This window comes from Marmota flaviventris, chromosome 1 (assembly GCF_047511675.1).
Source record: "Marmota flaviventris isolate mMarFla1 chromosome 1, mMarFla1.hap1, whole genome shotgun sequence".
In the NCBI taxonomy this organism is placed as follows: Eukaryota; Metazoa; Chordata; class Mammalia; order Rodentia; family Sciuridae; genus Marmota; species Marmota flaviventris.
This window is the reverse complement of record NC_092498.1, coordinates 178,919,847-178,939,439: the sequence shown is the minus strand read 5'-3', so window position 1 is coordinate 178,939,439 and position 19,593 is coordinate 178,919,847. Positions and strand designations below refer to the sequence as shown.

General features: G+C 32.5%; 1 protein-coding gene across 13 annotated transcripts in view; it reads left to right on the top strand.

The window, feature by feature from the left end:
- Window positions 1-19,593, top strand: part of Tbc1d5 (TBC1 domain family member 5) — a 517,207-nt gene that overhangs the window by 109,910 nt on the left and 387,704 nt on the right. For 12 of the 13 annotated variants that reach the window (XR_011709183.1, XM_071619394.1, XM_071619380.1 and 9 more), the window contains one exon: window positions 14,972-15,168. The gene's annotated coding sequence lies outside the window, so the exon portion shown is untranslated. Of the gene's footprint in view, window positions 1-578; window positions 645-14,971; window positions 15,169-19,593 lie in introns of all 13 variants that reach the window. The other variant, XM_071619389.1, reaches the window with a different exon arrangement.

Genomic DNA, 19,593 nt, shown 5'->3' with positions numbered 1-19,593 from the left:
AAAGAGGTATTCTGGAAAATAGCTGATTTTTGATCTAACAAGTTCTAGTAGCTTTTGCATAGTTAATTCAATTTTACTGAAGAGAATGATTAACTTTTGAAGGGGAATTTGATTAAGCTACTTCTTTTTCAGTTTTCCTCTTTTTTATTATATTGCCCAGAATATCCAGAGCTGGAGCTTTGTTTTGTCTGAAACTATTGGTATCTGCCAGGATCCTTCTTTGGGAATGTAACATAGTTCACTAGGTTTTGGTTATTTGTGGTTATGGTTGTTTTTGTTCAATATGGAAATGACCTCTCAGTCAAAGTGTATGTTTTGATCTAAAGATTTTGAAAACCTGAACTGAACCCTAAAAAGATTTATGATAAGTAGCCATATTAACTTTTTTTTTTCTTGAAGGACATTCATATTTAACTGTAGTAAACCTTTCTTAGGCTTATTTTTATTTCATTTATATATTTCACCATTAGTATAATAAAAATTTCCTTGTAAATTAATAATCACTACTCATAATTTTAATTATTAAAATACTGTACTGTCATCCTTTTATAATTGATTACAATATCCTTATGTTTCAGATATTGGGGATAACCAAAGGTTTGAGTAAAGAAGAAAGTAAAAATGTCCCATGAGAGAACACTTTGGTAAAATTAAACTCTTTTAAGGAGTCTCTGGTTGATATTATTGGGAGGGAAAGAGGATCAGTATGATAGTGATGGAATGAGAGATCTGTTTTACTTCTGTTCTATTCAGTTTGGAAGAGGGAGATGAGTAAGATAAATGTACCTAAAACCAGAGAGCATGTTCATATGGTTTATCTTTTTTTTCCCCAAGAGCATACTACAGAAGATGCAATAATTTGGTGAATTGTCTACATGTTAAATTAAAAGGTTCATTCAATATTATGAAAAAGTCTGATTTCCATGTTGCATTATTGGATGTTAAGTACAGGTGTGCGTCAGTGCACCCCCCACTAGGAACATAGGCAGGAAGATTGCAAGTTCAAAGCCAGCCTCAGCAACTTAGCTGAGTTCCTTAGGGCCTTGCTAGATCATGTCTCTAAATAAAATATTAAAAGGGGTGGGGATGTGGCTCAGTTGTTAAACGCCCCCTGAGTTCAATCCCTGGTAACCCCCTCCTAAAAAGTTCCCCTCCCTCCTTTCTGCTTAGAATCCTCATGAGATTTGTTGGATAGAATTGAGTTAATATATACATGACAATATTTACTGGTATGCTTCCCAAAATGAAGCATACTTTTCTCATCTTTAATTATGGAGGTTGATCAAATGAATCACATAGATATGGTGAACTTTGTTTTCCTGCATGATCAAATTTTCTAGTTGTTAAAAAGACTATCCTTTCTCTGATTTAAAATATTTGTACCTAGTACACAAACTGTTCAGGATGTAATTTAACCTTTATGGTATGACTAAAATGGTACTTTTAAGTTCTAAAAATCAGAATTGCTATAGAGCAGAATTCTAGTTGCTAAAAATTCCAGCTAAACTAGACATTTTTATTACATGTAGTTCAGCACATTCCTTATAATTGAGTTCTACTAAGACTTGACATCCTGAAAAAGTTCTACAGTTTTCTGATGTGCATGGTCCTTAGGATGCTATAAATTTGCTGTGGGAATTTGAATTATGTGGTTTTTGTAAAAATATTTAATATTATATGACTAATACTTGTTGAGGTTTAAGAGCCTACCTCCTTTAGAAAGAAACCATGTTGATGAGTCACTTAATGCAAAGATAATCTGAGAGGGGATAATATTGTGGCTCAGTGATAGAGTGCTTCCCTAGCATGTGTGAGGCACCTGGTTCAATTCTCAGCACCACGTATAAATAAATAAAATCAAGGTTCATTGACAAATGTTTTAAATGTTTTCTTTTTAAATTTAAATATATATATATATATATATATATATATATATACACACACACTCACATATATACATATATATTTTAAGTAAAATTTAAAAAAAAAGATGACCTGAGATTGCTTATCATATGAAGAGTGGGAAGGCTGGCCCTGTTTAAAAAAAAAAAAAAAAAAAATTGCTGGTCGACTGCTTTAAAAAATTTGTACTCCAAAGAAAGGTCTTTGTTTAGGAAGACTAGCCTAGAAGAGAAATGTAGCAATCTAAAGATGGGTTTCGGGGATGTGGTAGCCTGGCTCTAAGTGAATTCAAAATATGGCTTTCAGCCAATTGATAGTGACTAAAGTTATGTTAAGTGATTGGTGGGTACCAAATCTTGGTTTTATTCAACTGGAAATATATTAATCTACTTAGGGTCAAAATAGAGTAATCATAGTCCAAAGAAAATATGTATAATACTTGTTTTCCTTTTTCAAAATCTAATTATTCATACATGACAGTAAAATGAACTTTGACACATCATATATAAATGGAGTATAACTTCTCATTCTTCTGGTTGTACATAATGTAGAATCATACTGGTCCTGTAGTCATGTATGTACGTAGGGTAATAATGACCAATTCATTTTGCTATCCTTCCTACCCCTAAGTCCCCTCCCCTCCCTTCACTCCCCTCTGCCTAATCCAAAGTAACTCTATTCTTCCCTAATTCTATTGTGAAGTAGCATCTGCATATCAGAGAAAATATTTAGTGTTTGGTTTTTTGGGATTGGCTTATTTTGCTTAGCATGATATTCTCTAGCTCCATCCATTTACCAGTAAATGCCATCATTTCATTCTTCTTTAAGGCTGAGTAATATTCTGTTTGTGTGTGTGTGTGTGTGTGTGTATTACATTTTCTGTATCTATTCATCTATTGAAGGACACCTAGATCTGGTTCTATAATTTAGCTATTATGAGTTGAGCTGCTCTAAGCATTGATGTGGCTGAATCACTACTTAAAATCAGTAGTATGCCGAATAGTAGTATGCTGAATCACTACTTAAAATCAGTAGCATGCTTTTAAGTGCTTTGTGTATAAACCGAGGAGTGGCATAGGTGGGTCAAATGGTGGTTCTGTTTTAAGTTTTCTGAAGAATCTCTATACTGCTTTCCAGAATGGTTGTACCAATTTGCAGTCCCACCAGCAATGTATGAGTATACCTTTTTCCCCCCACATCCTCGCCAGCATTCATTATTACTTGTATTCTTGATTATTGCCATTCTAAAAGGAGAAGAAATCTTAGAACTGAGTTTTGATTTGCATTTCTCAAATTGCTAGAGGTTGAATTTTTTCATATATTTGTTGATGGATTATATTTATTCTTTGAAGTGTCTGTCCCATTCTTTAGCCCATTTATTGATTGGGTTATTTTTATTTATTTATTTATTTTTTGGTGTTAAGTTTTTTGAGTTCCTTATATATCCTAGAGATTAATGCTTAGTCAGAGGTACATGTGGTAAAGATTTTCTCCCATTCTGTAGGCTCTCTCTTCACGTTATTGATTTTTTTCCTTTGCTGAGAAGAAGCTTTTCAATTTGAATCCATCCTATTTATTGATTCTTCATTTTACTACTTGCGCTTTAGGAGTCTTTTTAAGGAAGTCAGATCCTAAGCTGAAATGGTGAAGAGTTGGGCCTGCTTTTTCTTCTATTAGGCTCAAGGTCTCTGTTCTAGTGCCTAAGTCTTTGATCCATTTTGAGTTGAGTTTTTGCATGGTGAAAGAGGAGAGGGGTTTAATTTCATTTTTTTACATAAGGATTTCCAATTTTCCCAGAAGCATTTGTTGAATAGGCTGTTTTTCTTCAGTGAATATTATTGGCACCTTTATCTAGTATGAGATAGCTGTATTTATCTGGGTTTGTGTCTTCTATTCTGTACAATTGGTCTACATGTTTGTTTTGGTGCCAATACCATGCCTTTTTTGTTATTATGCTCTGTAGTATAGTTTAAGGTCTGGTATTGTGATATTCCTGCTTAACTCTTCTTGGTAAGGATTGCTTTGGCTATTTTATTTTTCCAAATGAATTTCATGATTGCATTTTCTATTTCTATCAAGAACGTCATTGGGATTTTAATAGGAATTTCATTAAATCTGTATAATGCTTTTGGTAGTATGGTTATTTTGATAATATTAATTCTGTCTTTCCAGGAGCATGGGAGGTCTTTCCTTCTTCTAAGGTCATCTTCAATTTCCTTCTTTAGTGTTCTGTAGTTTTCATTGCAGAGGACTTTCACCTGTTTTGTTAGATTGATTCCCAAGTATTTTATTTTTTTGAGGCTACTGTGAATGAGGTTGTTTTCCTAATTTCTCTATCAGTGAATTTATCACTGATATATAGGAGTGTGTTTGATTCATGGGTGTGAATTTTATATCCTGATACTTTGCTGAATTCATTTATTAATTCTAGAAGTTTTCTGATGGGACTTTCAGAATATTCTGAATATAGAATCCTGTCATCTGCAAATAGGGATAGTTTGAGTGCCTTTTTTCCTATTCATAGCCCTTTAATTTCTTTCTTCTCTCTAATTGCTATGTGAAAGTTTCAAGGATTTATTGAATAGAAATGGTAAAAGAGGGCATCTTTGTCTTGTTCTAGTTTTTAGAGGGAATGCTTTAGATTTTTTTCCATTTAGAATGATGTTGGCCTTGAGTTTAGATATATAGCTTTTACTATGTTGAGGTATGTTCCTACTACCCCTAGTTTTGCTAGTGCTTTGAACATGAAGGGGTGCTGTATTTTGTCAAATGCTTTTTCTGCATCTATTGAGATGGTTATCTGATTCTTGTGGTTAAGTCTGTTGATGTGATGAATTACATTTAGTGATTTCTGTATGTCTAACCAACCTTGCATCCCTGGGATGAACTCCATGAGAGTGTGGTGCACTATCTTTTTAATATATTTTTGTATGTGATTTGTCTGGATTTTATTGAGAATTTTTGCATCTATGTTCATCAGGGATATTGGTCTTAAGTTTTTTTTCCTTGATGTGTCTTTGTCTGATTTTGGTATCAGGTGATATTAGGCTCATAGAATGAGTTTGGAAATGTTTGAAATATGTCTGCTCTTGCTTTTCTTGATTGGTAGGCTTTTGATGGTATCTTCTATTTCATTGCTTTAAATTGATTTGTTTAAATGTTGTATGTCCTCCTGATTCTATTTGGGTAGGTCATATGTCTCTAGAAATTTATTGACATCTTCAAAATTTTCTACTTTTTATTGTCTTATTGGAGTATAGATTTTCAAAATAGTTTCTAATTATCTTCTGTCTTTCAGTAGTGCGCATCATGATAGCTACTTTTTCCTCATGTAATTAATCATGTGAATTTTTTGTTTGTCTTCGTTAGTGTGGATAGGTGTTTATCAATTTTATTTTTTTTCAAAGAACCAATTTTTTTGTTTTGTCAATGTTTTTAATTGTTCCTTTTGTCTTCAATTTCATGGATTTCAGCTTAGATTTTAATTATTTGCTGCCTTCTGCTTTTGGTGTTGATTTGTTCCTCTTTTTCTAGGGCTTTGAGATGTAATGTTAGGTCATTTATTTGTTGACTTTTTTTCTTTTAAAGAATGACTTCAATGCGATGAACTTTCCTGTTAGTATTGCCTTCATAGTATCCCAGAGATTTTGATTTGTTGTATTTGTATTCTCATTTACCTCGAAGTATTTTTTAAATTTCATCCATGATTTCTTCTGCTATCCATTTATCATTCAATAGTATATTATTTAGCCTCTAGGTATTAGAGTAACTTCTATTTTTTATTTTATCATTGAATCCTAATTTCATTTCATTATGGTATGATAAAATGAAGGATATTCTGTTTTTTTTCTTTTTCGTATTTGCTAAGAGTTGCTTTGTGGCACAAGATATGGTCTATTTTTGAGAAGGATTCCTGTGCTGCTGAGAAGAAAGTGTATTCACTCATTGATGAATGGAATATTCTATATATATCTGTTAAGTCTAAATTACTGATTGTATTATTTAGTTCTTCATATGTCATGATAGTTTTTGTTTGGGTGATCTGCCAAGTAGAGAGCTGTGTTAAAGTGGCTCACAGGTTAAGTACCCCTGGGTTCAATCTCTAGCACTACCACACCCCCTCCAAAACAAAAAACAAAACAAAAAATGACTTTAGGTGTCCCTTTCCTAGCCTTCCATGTCCTAACAGCTGAATGTTTTATTTGGGCTTCCACCCTTGGAGAATAACAACCAGTTGCTTCAGAGCCTTTTTTGAATTTTCAGTACCACAAATGGAAAACGTTAAAAATTTAAAACAACATCATGATCCTTTGGTTTTAGAACCAAAAGGCTTGGCATACTATATTTCTCATTTTTGTGATTTTTCTCCTGTTTCATTTCACTAATTTATAATAGCTTAACATAGATAATTTGTCATAAGATTTTTGAATATTCTTAATTTAAACATTTGATATACTATGAGACCATAGTAGTAATTTTTCTTGGAAACTTTAAATATGTTGAAGAATTTTTTTGAAGAATACACTTAAAAAAATTATCCTGAAGGGCTGGGGATATGGCTCAAGCGGTAGTGCGCTCGCCTGGCATGCGTGCGGCCCGGGTTCGATCCTCAGCACCACATACAAAGATGTGTCCGCCGAAAACTTAAAAAAATAAATATTAAAATTCTCTCTCTCTCTTTCTCTCTCTCTCTCAAAAAAAAAAAAAATCCCGAGAACCAAAAATGACATTAGATATGTAAATTAATTCACGGCTATTTTATTGAGTTATTAGACAGATTAAAACACTAGCACCAGTACATGTATGATACTCTTATTTATCTTATCAGAGTGTTTATTGGAAATCTACTAAAAAAGTAACCTAAATTGCAAATCTGAGAATTCAGTTGGATTGTTCATATTTAAAATCAGTACCAAAGTGAGACATTATATGAATCATAAAACCACTTTTTGCGACTTTTTAAAGATTCAATTGGAGATTTTTCTAGGTTTGTAATACTGTTGTTTAGAACTAAGGAGACTTTAAAATAAAATCCTAAATACCTGTGAAATAAATGCTGACATCTGTTTTCCAAACCAGTCAGTGAATTCAAATTACTTTATGCTATAAAAGTTAGCAAAATTAAAATTTAGATAATACTCTCATTCCTTCTTTTATCCTCAACATACCTGTTTTAGGGATCAAGATACTGAAGGAAGATGTTGGGAAAAGAGTATCTTGTTTTTCTCCAACTTGGCCTTTTTTGTCTCTACCCTGTTTTTGTACCTTTCATGCCACAAAATTTAGAAATCTTGGGAATGTAATAAACTAACTTTTCTTTTGCATTCTGTGTAGGCACCATCATTTCTCTCATATTCTTTTGCCTCTAAGTCCTACAGTTCTGTACCCACAATGCTAGTTTGTGTTTTTATTACTCTATCTCCCTTAGAGCTGTCTTTCTCACTAAGTACTTGGTAATTGATTCAACCATTTTTCTGTATTGCTGCTGATTAACAACATTATCCTGTTAAGATTTCCTTTATTTCTCTGTGAGAAAGAGATAACAGAGAGATAAAAGGCAGTGAGATCAATAAAGGAACAGTAGTTTGGTAGTAAAATGAGTGGTGGAAAAATCATGAGCCACAAGCTAGGGGAAAAAAAAAATCTAAATGATTGAGTCCTTTATTGAGCACACTCAACTCTTCTGCCTCTTTTTCTAGTTTTAATCAGTGTTGCCTTTCATTTTCTGAGAACCAAAGCTCCCTCAGAGTTTAAGACTAACCTGGGATGGTCCTTTTCTTTGGCTTTTCTCTAGTGCAACCAAATACAGTTCGGACTTTTCTTTTTGAACAATTTGATCATGTAGATAGTATTTATTGGATAAAAGGTGACACCAGGTGATATCACAAAATGGCATTGGATTTTCTTTTTAAGGAACTTTGAAACAAATGGGGTAATATAAGGAGTAGTTAATGAGATGCAGAATAAGAAGGCTAGAATTGAAAAATGTAGAATATGAAACAAAATTATAGACGATGCTTGTCTTCTTATTATATTGTGAAAGATACCTGTTTTGAAAAGTCCCATGGCCTTTGTTTTTTGGCCACAGGAAATGAACAAAGACTGAAATTAGCTGAAGGAATTCTTTTTTTTTTTTTTTTTTTTATCAGAGTTAGATTAATCTGCTGTTTTCTTAGTGAAAAATAATAGTTCCTGGAATTTTCTGACTTTCCATGGGTTCATTTTGACTGGTGTTCTTCAAGATTTCATTGAATCCTGTGTCTCTGGATTGACCCAGCCTCCTTTGGTTCATTTGAAAAGAATGTTAGGAACAAATATATTTGTTTTTCTTAAGCTAAATTGAACTTGAAATCTGCTTGATCCTATGTGGAACCAGTTTATTCAGTACAAAGACTGTATTTTTGGCATCAAGAGCAATATTGAATGTATAACATTTGAATTTCAAAAAATTCTCTTCTTGAATTTCATGTGCATTGGTTTCTGTTCTGCTTTGAGCTTAATGTAATCTGGGATCTAGTTTGATACCAACTATGGTTAGTGAAAAATAAGCATGAATATTTGGGAGAAAAATGTTCTATATTATTATGAGATGAAGAGTCATTTTGGTAAGTGAAGATAGATTGTATTAGGACATCTTGGAAGCATTTCATTTAATAAAGCTAAAGGGACAGAGCCATATCTCAAAAACAGTGATATAAATCTATCAAGGTTTATGAAGTTGAAGGAAATTCATGAGCAGAGTACATTATGGTCAGGTAAACTTATCTATGTTATACTTAGAATTCATTTTAAATCAATGTGGCAGGGTTAAGACCAAATGGACAGGAGTCATATTGCTTGGGTTCAACTCCCCAGCCATACCATTTGCTAGCTATATGGAGTTAGTGTTAATTTCCTCTTGTTTTTTTTTTTTTTTTTTTTTTGGTGGTGAGGAGGAGGCATTGAATAAGATAACTTAATATTGTTACTAATGTTCATTTTTCAAGGAGACTTTATTATGTTTGACATTATTTCCTAACATGGTTCTGGCATGTATGTAAATGTCAAGGGGTAAAAAATCGCTTGAATATTTTCATTGATTTAGAAGAATACAGGGAGAACTATGTAAAAAACTAAATTTCAGTGGACTATATTCATTTTCATAGATAGGCCTTGAAAGAAAAATATTCATGTTGAAATTTCAAAATTAAAAAACAAGTAGTTATCCTTGGGGGAAAGTTGGGAATTTTTTTGGAGTTAGAATCTCTATGCCACCAGAACAATGCTGAATAGCCCTAACTTCGTGTGCCAGCAGATCAGATTATTGAGTGCAGTTTGTTCAACAGTACTCAGTATAGACAGTTCCATGCAGACGAGAAGACTGACACAAACGTTTTAAGTTTGATTGGAAGTATGGGAAACATTTTCTGTCCTGAATGCTCCTTTGGTACCAGTGTATATTAATGTCCATTAGTGTCATTAAGCAAGGTTAGATGTAAGCTCTTACTCCTTTTTGTCCTTTTTTGTTAGCTGTTATTGTATCCTTTTACATATAAATTTCGCAACAAAATTTTTCATATTCATCTCCATTAAACAATTCCTATGTCTTCTACCAAAAATATCAGTAAATGACTTAATTTTTAACCAGAAGATTAAATTTTATATTAAGGAAAATCATGCAGGCATTTTTTTTGTATAGTTGAAATTTTTTATTTAGTCATCTCTTGTTTTTTACTGAAAATACACATTGTGATAGTAATAATTTAAAATTTTCAGTTTTTATGAAGTAGGATATGATTTAATTAGGTTGAATAAAATATGTATGTTCAAAAATTTAAAAATTTTGTGCCTAAAGAATGGAAAGTGGTTATAGTTGGTAGATATATTCTGATATATCTCTTCTTATAGAGTTTATGGTTAGGGGGAATTATCCTTCTCTTCCTGAGTTCCAGCATCTAGTTTGTGAAAATCTCACAAAAGTCTTCCCCTTCAGGGTAACTTGGGTGCCTCTTATTGGAATTATTTTGTGCCTGCATTTCTCCTGTAGATAAATGGTAGTTTGCTGAGGAATATAAAATATCCTGTTACTTCATTTTAGTGAGGGAGGGCTGCAGGTAAATTGCTTCTTGGAAAAGAAGCATGCAGGGGTCAGCATAGTGGACCCAGTTGGTAGAATTATTCCCTTTACTTTATGTTCCCACCATTCACATCTATCTGTCCTGTCAGTCTGTTTCTGAATCACCACTTTGATAAGCTTCTTAGATGGTTTTTATGCACACTAAAGGTTTTGAAGCACTGCTGAATTCTTCACTGGCAGTTTTTAGAATTTTGGCTTCTGTCTTTTCTGATGGATGTTGTTTTTTGCTACTTGGGAGAAGAGCAGAGGAGAACTGATTAGCTGTTCCCAATGACCTGCCTGCCATTCCACATGCTGTTTAGTTTTCAAAGCTTTCATGGTCAGTGTTTGTTAGTTGAAGGACAATAAGATCAGTGAATAGCCTCTAAGTCCTCCCTCCATTGGCACCTCTCACCCCGTTGGTAGGAGGAACATGTGATGGTATGGGTATGTCAGTTCAGATGTTTGACTTACATTTCCTAAAATGTCAGTAGGTTTTACTAAGAATTTCAGGTGAGGAAACATAGATCAGAGTACTTACGTGGTGTTCTGTGGTCAGGATTGTAACTGAAATTGATCTATTTTTACAGTTCAAGACTCTTGATACTACACATACTACCCTTTATTTTAGGTGGACATGGCATGGACCATGAGTTCGGATAACCTGAGTTGGAAGCTTTATCATTTAGTGACTTACTAGTAACTTTACACTTCCCTAAACTTGACTGTCCTCATCTGAAAAGTGGATGTGATAATTAAGATTATTGTGAGGATTAATGACTTTTAATGTATATTTTTAGAGTACTAAATGCAATTCTATTTCAAAGTAAATAATTTCCTTAAATGATAACTACTATTAAGCAGTTCAAAATAAGACATAAAATACAAATATGCTGTGTGGATTAACCAATAATAGCCTAAATGAGTTTGTCAAGATATGAAATACTTCCCTATTCTGATATAGTGTAATAGCTAAAAACTAGGAAGGCATTGGATTTTTGAAGATTTTTCCTGATGGGAAAAGAATATAGGTTTTCATTTTTTATAAATGCTCATATTCTGGCAAATTCTAAATTTGATCCTAGCCCAGACATTTCTTATAACTGCAGACATTTAAATTGAAATGCCTATGAGACATCAGCAACAGGTAAACTGTTTAACATGCCTAAACCTAAATTTAAGCTCTTTCCCTCTGTGCCTTATCTTCTTTCAGAGTTCAGTACATCAGTGAAAGGAATTGCTAGCCATACTCATCCTCTACATAATCTAATCTCCCACCAAGATCAGCTGATTGTAATCACAAAAGTCTCTTCTGCCTTCTCTATCACCTTTGTTTAGGTTATTCTTATCTCACATTTGACTCTTCCCCTGCCACCTTTTGGCCCTCACTGTGAGTTAGCCAAATGTGGTATTTTTCAAAGTAGAGTTGATTGTCATAACTTATTTAAAACCCTTTAGTGTCTTTGCTTACTTTTTCTGCCTCATTTTGGTTCTCATATGTTCCCTTTCCGGTTGCAACTGGTCTTTCTTGACATAAAATGTGCTGGTCTTACTTATTTTTGGACCTTTGCACTTGCTGTGCCCTAGGTTGGAATACATCCTATAACACTAAGACCTCATCTTAAAACTGTTTCTTAGGCCTTTGCTGATCTCTGAACTAAATCCCGTTTCCTGGTATAAAAATCTCACAGTTATGCATTTGCATAATTATGTGCTGTTTTCCCAAGTAAAAATGTAAGCTCCTTGAAGGCTAACCCAATTTTAGTGTTTACAAAGACCCAGAATAGTCTTGACAGTAGATGACAAATAGCAAATGACTGACTAAAGTCTATAAATAAGCAATTAATATACAAAGTGATTAATTCTGGAGTAAAGTTCAGATAGGGCTACATTGTTGTCATCCTAAGCATTGTCATTTGAGAATACTTAAGTTGTGGTTGCATTGATTTGATCTGCCTTTAGTTTTACTTTTTCTATTAAAAGTGAATATAAGTAATATTTTGATTTAAGAGCTTTCCAGAACTTGGATTGAACTTTCATAAGCTTTAGACTAAAACTTTGTCCTTTTGTTGAATCTGCATTGTATTTGAGGTTTACAATTTAAAAAGGAGATGGTTGGTCACACACATCTTGATATTTACTATGTGGGATTTGTCCATTTATTTTAGTTGTTTGAGGCATAAACATTTAAAAATTGTACCAACCCTGTCGAGACAAGAAATCATAGCTATTTTAATAAGTTTCTTAGTTCTTAGGAAAGTTAGAATTCAAAGTTAAGACAATATTGGAATTTTGCTTTTATGTAGGTTTTTTGTTTATTTGTTTTTGTTTCATTTGGGCCTTTATTTAGTACATGACTATTGCTGACAGATTGACATGTACTTGTGAAAACTCCTAAGACTTCAGTGTTCTCTTGAAAATTAGTTTAGTACTGTTTACATTTTAAAATTAGTACTTTCAATAAACTTTTGGTTTCCATCTATTCTAAATTCTACCTAGGAGTACACAACTTCAGGGGGAAAAATGGGCACAGTCAGCAGAAAAAAGGTGGTCTGAGCATTTATGCGTTAAATATGCATGCTAATTAGGGAAAAAATTAGAAAAATATGAAAACAGATGTTACATAAATTATTGCAGTCCCAGGGCAGCAGTAACTTACATACTGACAATAATTTTTTATATGTGCATGTGTATATCTATTTCTAGATTTCTCAATATTTATGTCATTCCTAAGAGAATAACTAGAAAAAGAGCCAGTATAGTCTTCATGGAGAGCCTGGTAAATAGTTCTGCATATGAATTGCTGAGGAAGTGTAGTTGTTTGCTGTGGTCTTACTGAGTGTACAGGGGATCATATGTGTTTCCTAATTTTGCCTATAATGCCCTCTCTTTTTCTCCTATCTTGGTTTCCTTCACTGTATATCAATTTGACATGATACATTCAATATATTTGGCATGATATATTCAATATATTATGTCAAAATAAGGGTAATTAATGACCCTAGCATTGTAAGAAATGGAAAGTTGGCCCATAATTGGTTTAAAGTATGTATTTAGAAATAAAATAAATTACAATTACTCAGGACATTGATTGTAGTCACTTTTTCTTTTGGTTATAGTCATACCTCTTGAGGTAAATAGCCATCATTCTTTAAATAATGGTAAGACAGTGGTATGACAATATATATTCAGTGTTACTTAAATACACGTTAATCATAAAACAGATAATGTTAAAGTAGTCGAATGATATTTGAATACTTTCACTCTAAAGAGACAAAAATGGTCTGTTTTTACAAAGCAAAGATGAGAAAGACACATTTTATTTTAATGGTCAGAAATTTTTGGTTCAACCATAGAAGAAAAGTTATGTGAATATATTGCTGTGCAAAGATCCAGTGACAACATTAAGATATTCTCTGTATGTATATTATAATTTAGAAGAGTATCATTTGAAACTTTTCAGATAAGATTGAAAGTTTAAAATAAGGAAATGCTAAGCCAGGTGTTGGTGCACACCTATAATCCCAGCTACTCAGAAGGCTGAGAGAGGAGTATCAAAAGTTCAGGGCTACCTGGGCAATTTTACTGAGACTGTCTCAAAAATAAAAAAAATAAGAGCTAGGGCTATCTCATGCCAAAATCATGTCAAAATAAGAAGAGCACCCCTGGATTCAATTTCCAGCACCAATTAATTATATAAATAAATAGGAAGTTCTGCATTTTTAAAAAATATTTATTTTTTAGTTGTAGTTGAACACAATACTTTATTCATTTTTATGTGGTACTGAGAATCGAACCTAGGACCTCGTGTGTGGTAGGCAAGCGCTCTACCGCTGAGCCACATCCTGAGCCCAGAAGTTCTGCATTTTAATATAATAAATTATTGCAAACAAGAATACAAACACAGATGAAACATGAATTATATTTAATAAAATAGAAATATCTAAAATGCCATAAGACAGTTTCTGGAAATCCTTTTTCCAGTGGGTTACTTCTGTTATTTGGTTTAAGGAGCACATGATACTAAAATGTGTTTGATCTAATTAATTCCTTTCAACTCTCAGTAATTTTAAGGTCGATTTGCTATCATATTTTTTAGTTGTCTGCCACTGACATTTTACATCATATTACCTGAAGGCTGCTATATTTTTGCACATATAGTGTGCCACCAATACTTCTTAACAGGTTGTTGAATGTTAATAAACTAAAAATGAAATCTAGAGGTGGATGATAATATGTTTAGTAATTTATTATATTACAAGGTTTTTACTTAAATTGGATAGTCTATTTAAGAACTTTAGTTATTTTGGATTTTGTATAGAAATATGATTACATCATATGATTTATGGAAATACATTACTAAATGAAGTAATGTGTTTTTTCTTTTGCTCTAGGAAAAAGCTATGTAAATTAATTTTCCACTCAAATAATATTCACTTGTCATCACAGATGTAATCATACTCTAATTTTATATTTTATTAATGCTTTGAAATCCATTTTTAATGGAATTTTTACATGTTTTCAAAATGTCAAATTTCCATTTTTTATATCATTTTAAAATATATTATTTTACTGTTTGTTAGAAGAGTAGATTCGTATGTCATTTCAGGAGAAAGTTAAATGAAGTTATAACAAGTGATTTGTTTTATAGTGAGGTCTGACTCTGTGTGTGTGTGTGTGTGTGTGTGTGTGTGTGTGAGAGAGAGAGAGAGAGAGAGAAAGAGAGAGATGTCTTTTATTATTGGTATTATAAAATGATACTTTCCTCCTGGAGTTAAAATAGATAATGGAAAGTGATTAGTGAGTAGAGTAATGTTTGTCCTACAGGAGCCTAAAATATTTTGACATGAATTTTTGTTTGGCCTGCCATTTTGCATTGTTTGGTTTAGTTTAGGGTTCCCTACTGGAATAGGAACATTTTAGTTTGCTACTGGAATTGGAGTATTGAAGTTATTTTATTTATTTATTTTTTAGGTAGATGTTTTTCCAACAGTCGAGGGAGAAGTCAGTTGGTCTCTAGATCTTGATTCCTCTTCAATTCCTGTTTACCAGTCAAGACTTCTATTTGGTGAAATCTGTTGTATTGAGCTGGTGTCATCTTTGAACCATAACAAAAACATGCATTTTCAAGTATCAAACAGATTTGTGGATTAGTAAAGTTCTTCTGAAAGGTAAGCATCTATTTATTCATAATATACATTTAAACATTGAATACTGTGAATACCCTTTACCATAGTAATTGTATAGATTTTTTTGTCCATGAAATATGTGGTGGAAGCTTTAAGAAACATTTCTCACCAGCAGTCTTAGCAATTTTCAGGGCTGTACTTTTTCTATCCATAGATATTTTTTTTCCCCAAATATTTTCATATCCTTTAAGCCTCCACTTAATTTCCTACTCCTCTAAAAAAAATTAGGATAAATGTAGAGTTGAAAATTTCTCAGGTCATGTTCACAATTTTTTCCTACCATAGCCAATAATAAGAAAAATTTTACATTTGTAAGCCAGTTCCTATATGAAACTGAAAAAAAGTTGAAGCAATTTTTATACTAATTACATAGGATGTACTTTGTGCTCTTGTTCTTTTATATTTCATGTAATACATGCTAAAGCCAATAACTAAATTTATTTTCCTATTTAATAATATGTCGAGTTTACAATTTCAAAAATCCTGCTTTAGATTACTCGTAAGTTTGTTCATGACTGACTTGTTGGAAAAGTAAGGGGAATGAGACAGTTTTTCTGCCTCAGCCAAGCTGCTTTTTCTTGTCTGTCTTCTCTTCACTGTCCCCATTCTCTATAAGCTATCAAGTGACTTGATGGAAGGGTAACTATTGAGGAAGGCTAGAGCCCTTATTGGGGTTTGAGTGTAGGGGGAGCACAGACACAAATAGTGATATCTCAGAATTTTAAAGGAGAATAAGTCTCTGGATACAATCAACCCTTTATGGTAAGGTACATTTTTCTGTATTCTTTTCCTTTTATCTGCATTAATTGGATGTGTATTCTGATACCTTCAAATCATTCTTGGTCTGAAACATTGTTATCTTTGTAAGTTCTGTGTATCATCATTGGATAACCCAGATCTTTTCCTCAATAGTCTCTTCTAAGTACTCATTCATGTTTTATCCTTTTAATAAATTGCATTTTTTCTGATTATAAAAGTAATATTTTATGTTAAAAAATTTGGTAAATATTGAAATGTTAGAAGTAAGATAAAAATTATCCTTAATCCTAATATATAGAGATGAACTAATGTAATACTTTGAAAATAAAATCTATTATTTTTACTTGAATTTAACAAAAGAAACTGAAATGAAGCCTAAATGATTAGTGAATTCCAAATAAATGTTTTTTTCCCAAAAATCATAAATGTTAGTTTCCAAGAGTCTTTGAAAGAAAATTATGGAAATCTTCTAAGTACTTTGCAAATATGAGACTAGAAAAGGGTGAATTAAAAGCAGAATATCTTTTTATTTTAAGATAGTTTGTTCAAATTTATAAAATATAAAAATCAACCTTTAAAGTAATTAGTTCCCTGGCATTTAATACATTCACAATATTTTACTACTTACTACCTCTATCTAGTTCCAAAAACATTTATATAACATCAAGGTAAAATACTCAATAAGCAGTTTCTCTTTATAAAGTCTGCCTTACTTACACTTGTGGTATCTATTAGTCTGTATTCTGTCTCCATGGTGTAGCTTTACTGCATATTTCATATGAATGTAATCATATGTGGCATTTTGTGTTTGGCTTCTTTCACTTAGCATAATATTTTCATTTTTTTTTATCCATGTTGTAGCACTTACTGGTACTGAATTATTTTTCTTAGCTGAATACTAATACTCCATTGTATGTATATACTTCAGTTTGTTTATTCAGTTTATTTTTCAACTATTGTGAGTTAGTGCTGCTATTAACATGTGTACACATGTACCTATTTGAATATCTGTCTCAGTTCTTTTGGGTATATACCTATGAGTAGAATTGCTCAGTCATATTTTAATATTGTGTATAACTTTTTGAGGAGTTATCAAGACTATTTTATATAGTGGCTGCACTATTTTATATTCACATTAACAATGTATGAGGGCTGCAGGTTCTCCATATTTTGTCAACACTTTTTTTCCCCATTTTTTGATTGTCGGAATACCTTATGATAGTAATAAATGACTTTCAGCTAAGAACATTATAGAGAAATGATTCTACTTTTATTATTTTATTATATGTAATTGTTATTTCTTACATAGTGATTGTTTTTCTCATATAGCAATTATGTATCAATCCAGAATATCACTTAGTTCTGTTTTTTCTTCAGAGCTAGCTGACCAGTGGACATTTTTTTCCCCTCAGAATTGAAGATTTTTAAACTTTTTTCATTGGCTTAAAATTATACTACATTATGCTTCACGTTTGTACCATGGTTTGCCTTGCATATAGTTTTTGTTTGTTTTTATTAGACTTTTAAACTGCCATTATTTTCATTTATTGCTCACAAGAGAGATATACTTCTATTTTTATTGATAGCATTTCACAGTTGTCCTTTCAGGCTCCTAAATCACAAAATGACATTTTGTTGGCTACACTGTTTTTTAAGTAATCTCCAGTTTCCTTGGCCTTTCAATGAAGTGCCATTCTCAGATTTCTTTTATTGTATTACTGTGTTAGTTATTGTTTCTTTTATCCCATTGCCATCCTCATTCTTAGATTCACTTAAATAAAATTTTAGAAAGGTTTAGTGGAAGATGAATTTTTTGAGTTGTGCATATTAGAAAATGTACTTATTTATTCTCTCAATTGATTGATGATTTAGTTCAATATTTAAGCTTAAAATAATTTTCCTCAGAACATTGAGGGATTTACTCCCAAAATCTTTTCTGCTATCCTATTATTCCTAAGGAGAAATTTGAAATCAGTCTGAACCCCTTGAAGACTGTTACAGAATCTGTCACAGTGAAAACAAAATAGACAAAAATCCTTAACTTGATTAAGGTTATGTTTGAAGGCAGAGAGGTTGACAGGTAGCTAGATAAGTAAATGTGTAGTAGGTTAGATAGTGATTCCATGATGGAGAATAATACAAGAAGTGGGACCTAGGGAGTTTATAATATAGGGAGAGGGGTAGAGATTTTAAAGTAGCATGTACACGGAAAGCCTCATTGAGAAGGGAACATTAAAGACCTGGAGAACATGAGGGAATGAGTGTCTAGGCACAGAGAATAAGATATACAAAGGCTGTGAGGCAAAAATATTGCTGAATTGTTCAAGGAAAGCCTAAAGGTCAGTTACTGCAGTTACTCTCTACTAATGGATATTAAATTAAGAAAGTAACTCGGAATTTATATCTTTTAAATGCCTGCATTTGGCTTTTATTCTGAATGAGATAGAGAGCTATTGGGGAGTTTCCTTAGTAGTATTGTAGTTTAAAAGAATTATTATTGATTGCCAGTTTGAGAACAGATTTTAAGGTAGCAAGGGCAGATGCAGAGACACCACGTAGAATGTTAGAAGTGAGAGAAAACTGTCATTTGAACAACAGGGTTTGCTGATTTGTTGGATTTGAGTTAAGAGAAAGCAATAAGTGGAGAATGAATTTAGTGTTTTTGGTTTGAGTAACAGGAGAGAAACTTTCATTTAATGAAGAAGGGGAAGATTATAAAAGGAATACAGTTGGGAGAAGGTCAGAAGGTTGATTTTGAACATGGAAAATTGTATATTTGAGTGGAGAGGTTAAGGAGACGCTGACCTGGGTTCAGGGAGAGTTCAAAGTTTGGACAGGGTAAATGGGTAAGGGAGATGTTTTGGATGAAGGAAAAATTGTCAGTTGTAGATTGTATAAAAGTTAACTTTTAAATACAGTCTGGTAGATATAACTACTATGTCCTATCCTTGGGGAACCTTAAGTAAAAGGATTAAGAGAGGGAGTGTAAAGGAGGTTAGGAATGGAAAACCCAGTGAGGTGAGAGAAAAACTCCCATGTCTCTGAATATCTGAAAGGGATGTAAGTACTTCAAGGAAGGAGAAGTGATTATTTATGGTAAATTCTACTGGTCACTGAAGTTGGACTTGTGAATTCTGTTGAATTTTCGAATGGGGAGTTATTGATGACTTTTAGAAGAACAGCTTCGTAGAGAACAAAAGGTGAAGGCATTCAGGTGACCGACAGAAGAGAAACACATATGGCAGATGAAGGGGAAAGTTAGGGTCAAGCGAGGCTTATTTTTAAGAGTGATTATGCAAAAAAAGTGGAAGATTATTAAAGTAATGTGTACAATGTTAGACTGCCTCATAAAGGAAATGGTTTATCCTTAAACAGGAGAAAGGATGATTTATCTTTAAAAGGAAGAAGGCAGAGAATATGGGCACAGATGCATTTTTAAAAAGCTTTTGGTTAAACTTCATGCTGTGTTTAGCTTGTGTGACATACAAGAAGCATCATGATTAGCTGCTTCTCATGTCTTTTAAGCTTATTCTGTAATTCTTACTTCTTAATAATTTTTTTTTAACTTTAGCCGTATAAATTAGTGATTTCATTTCCAGTTTAGGATTTTTGTGGTTAAATGTTTCTGTTAATGGAATTAATGGAATT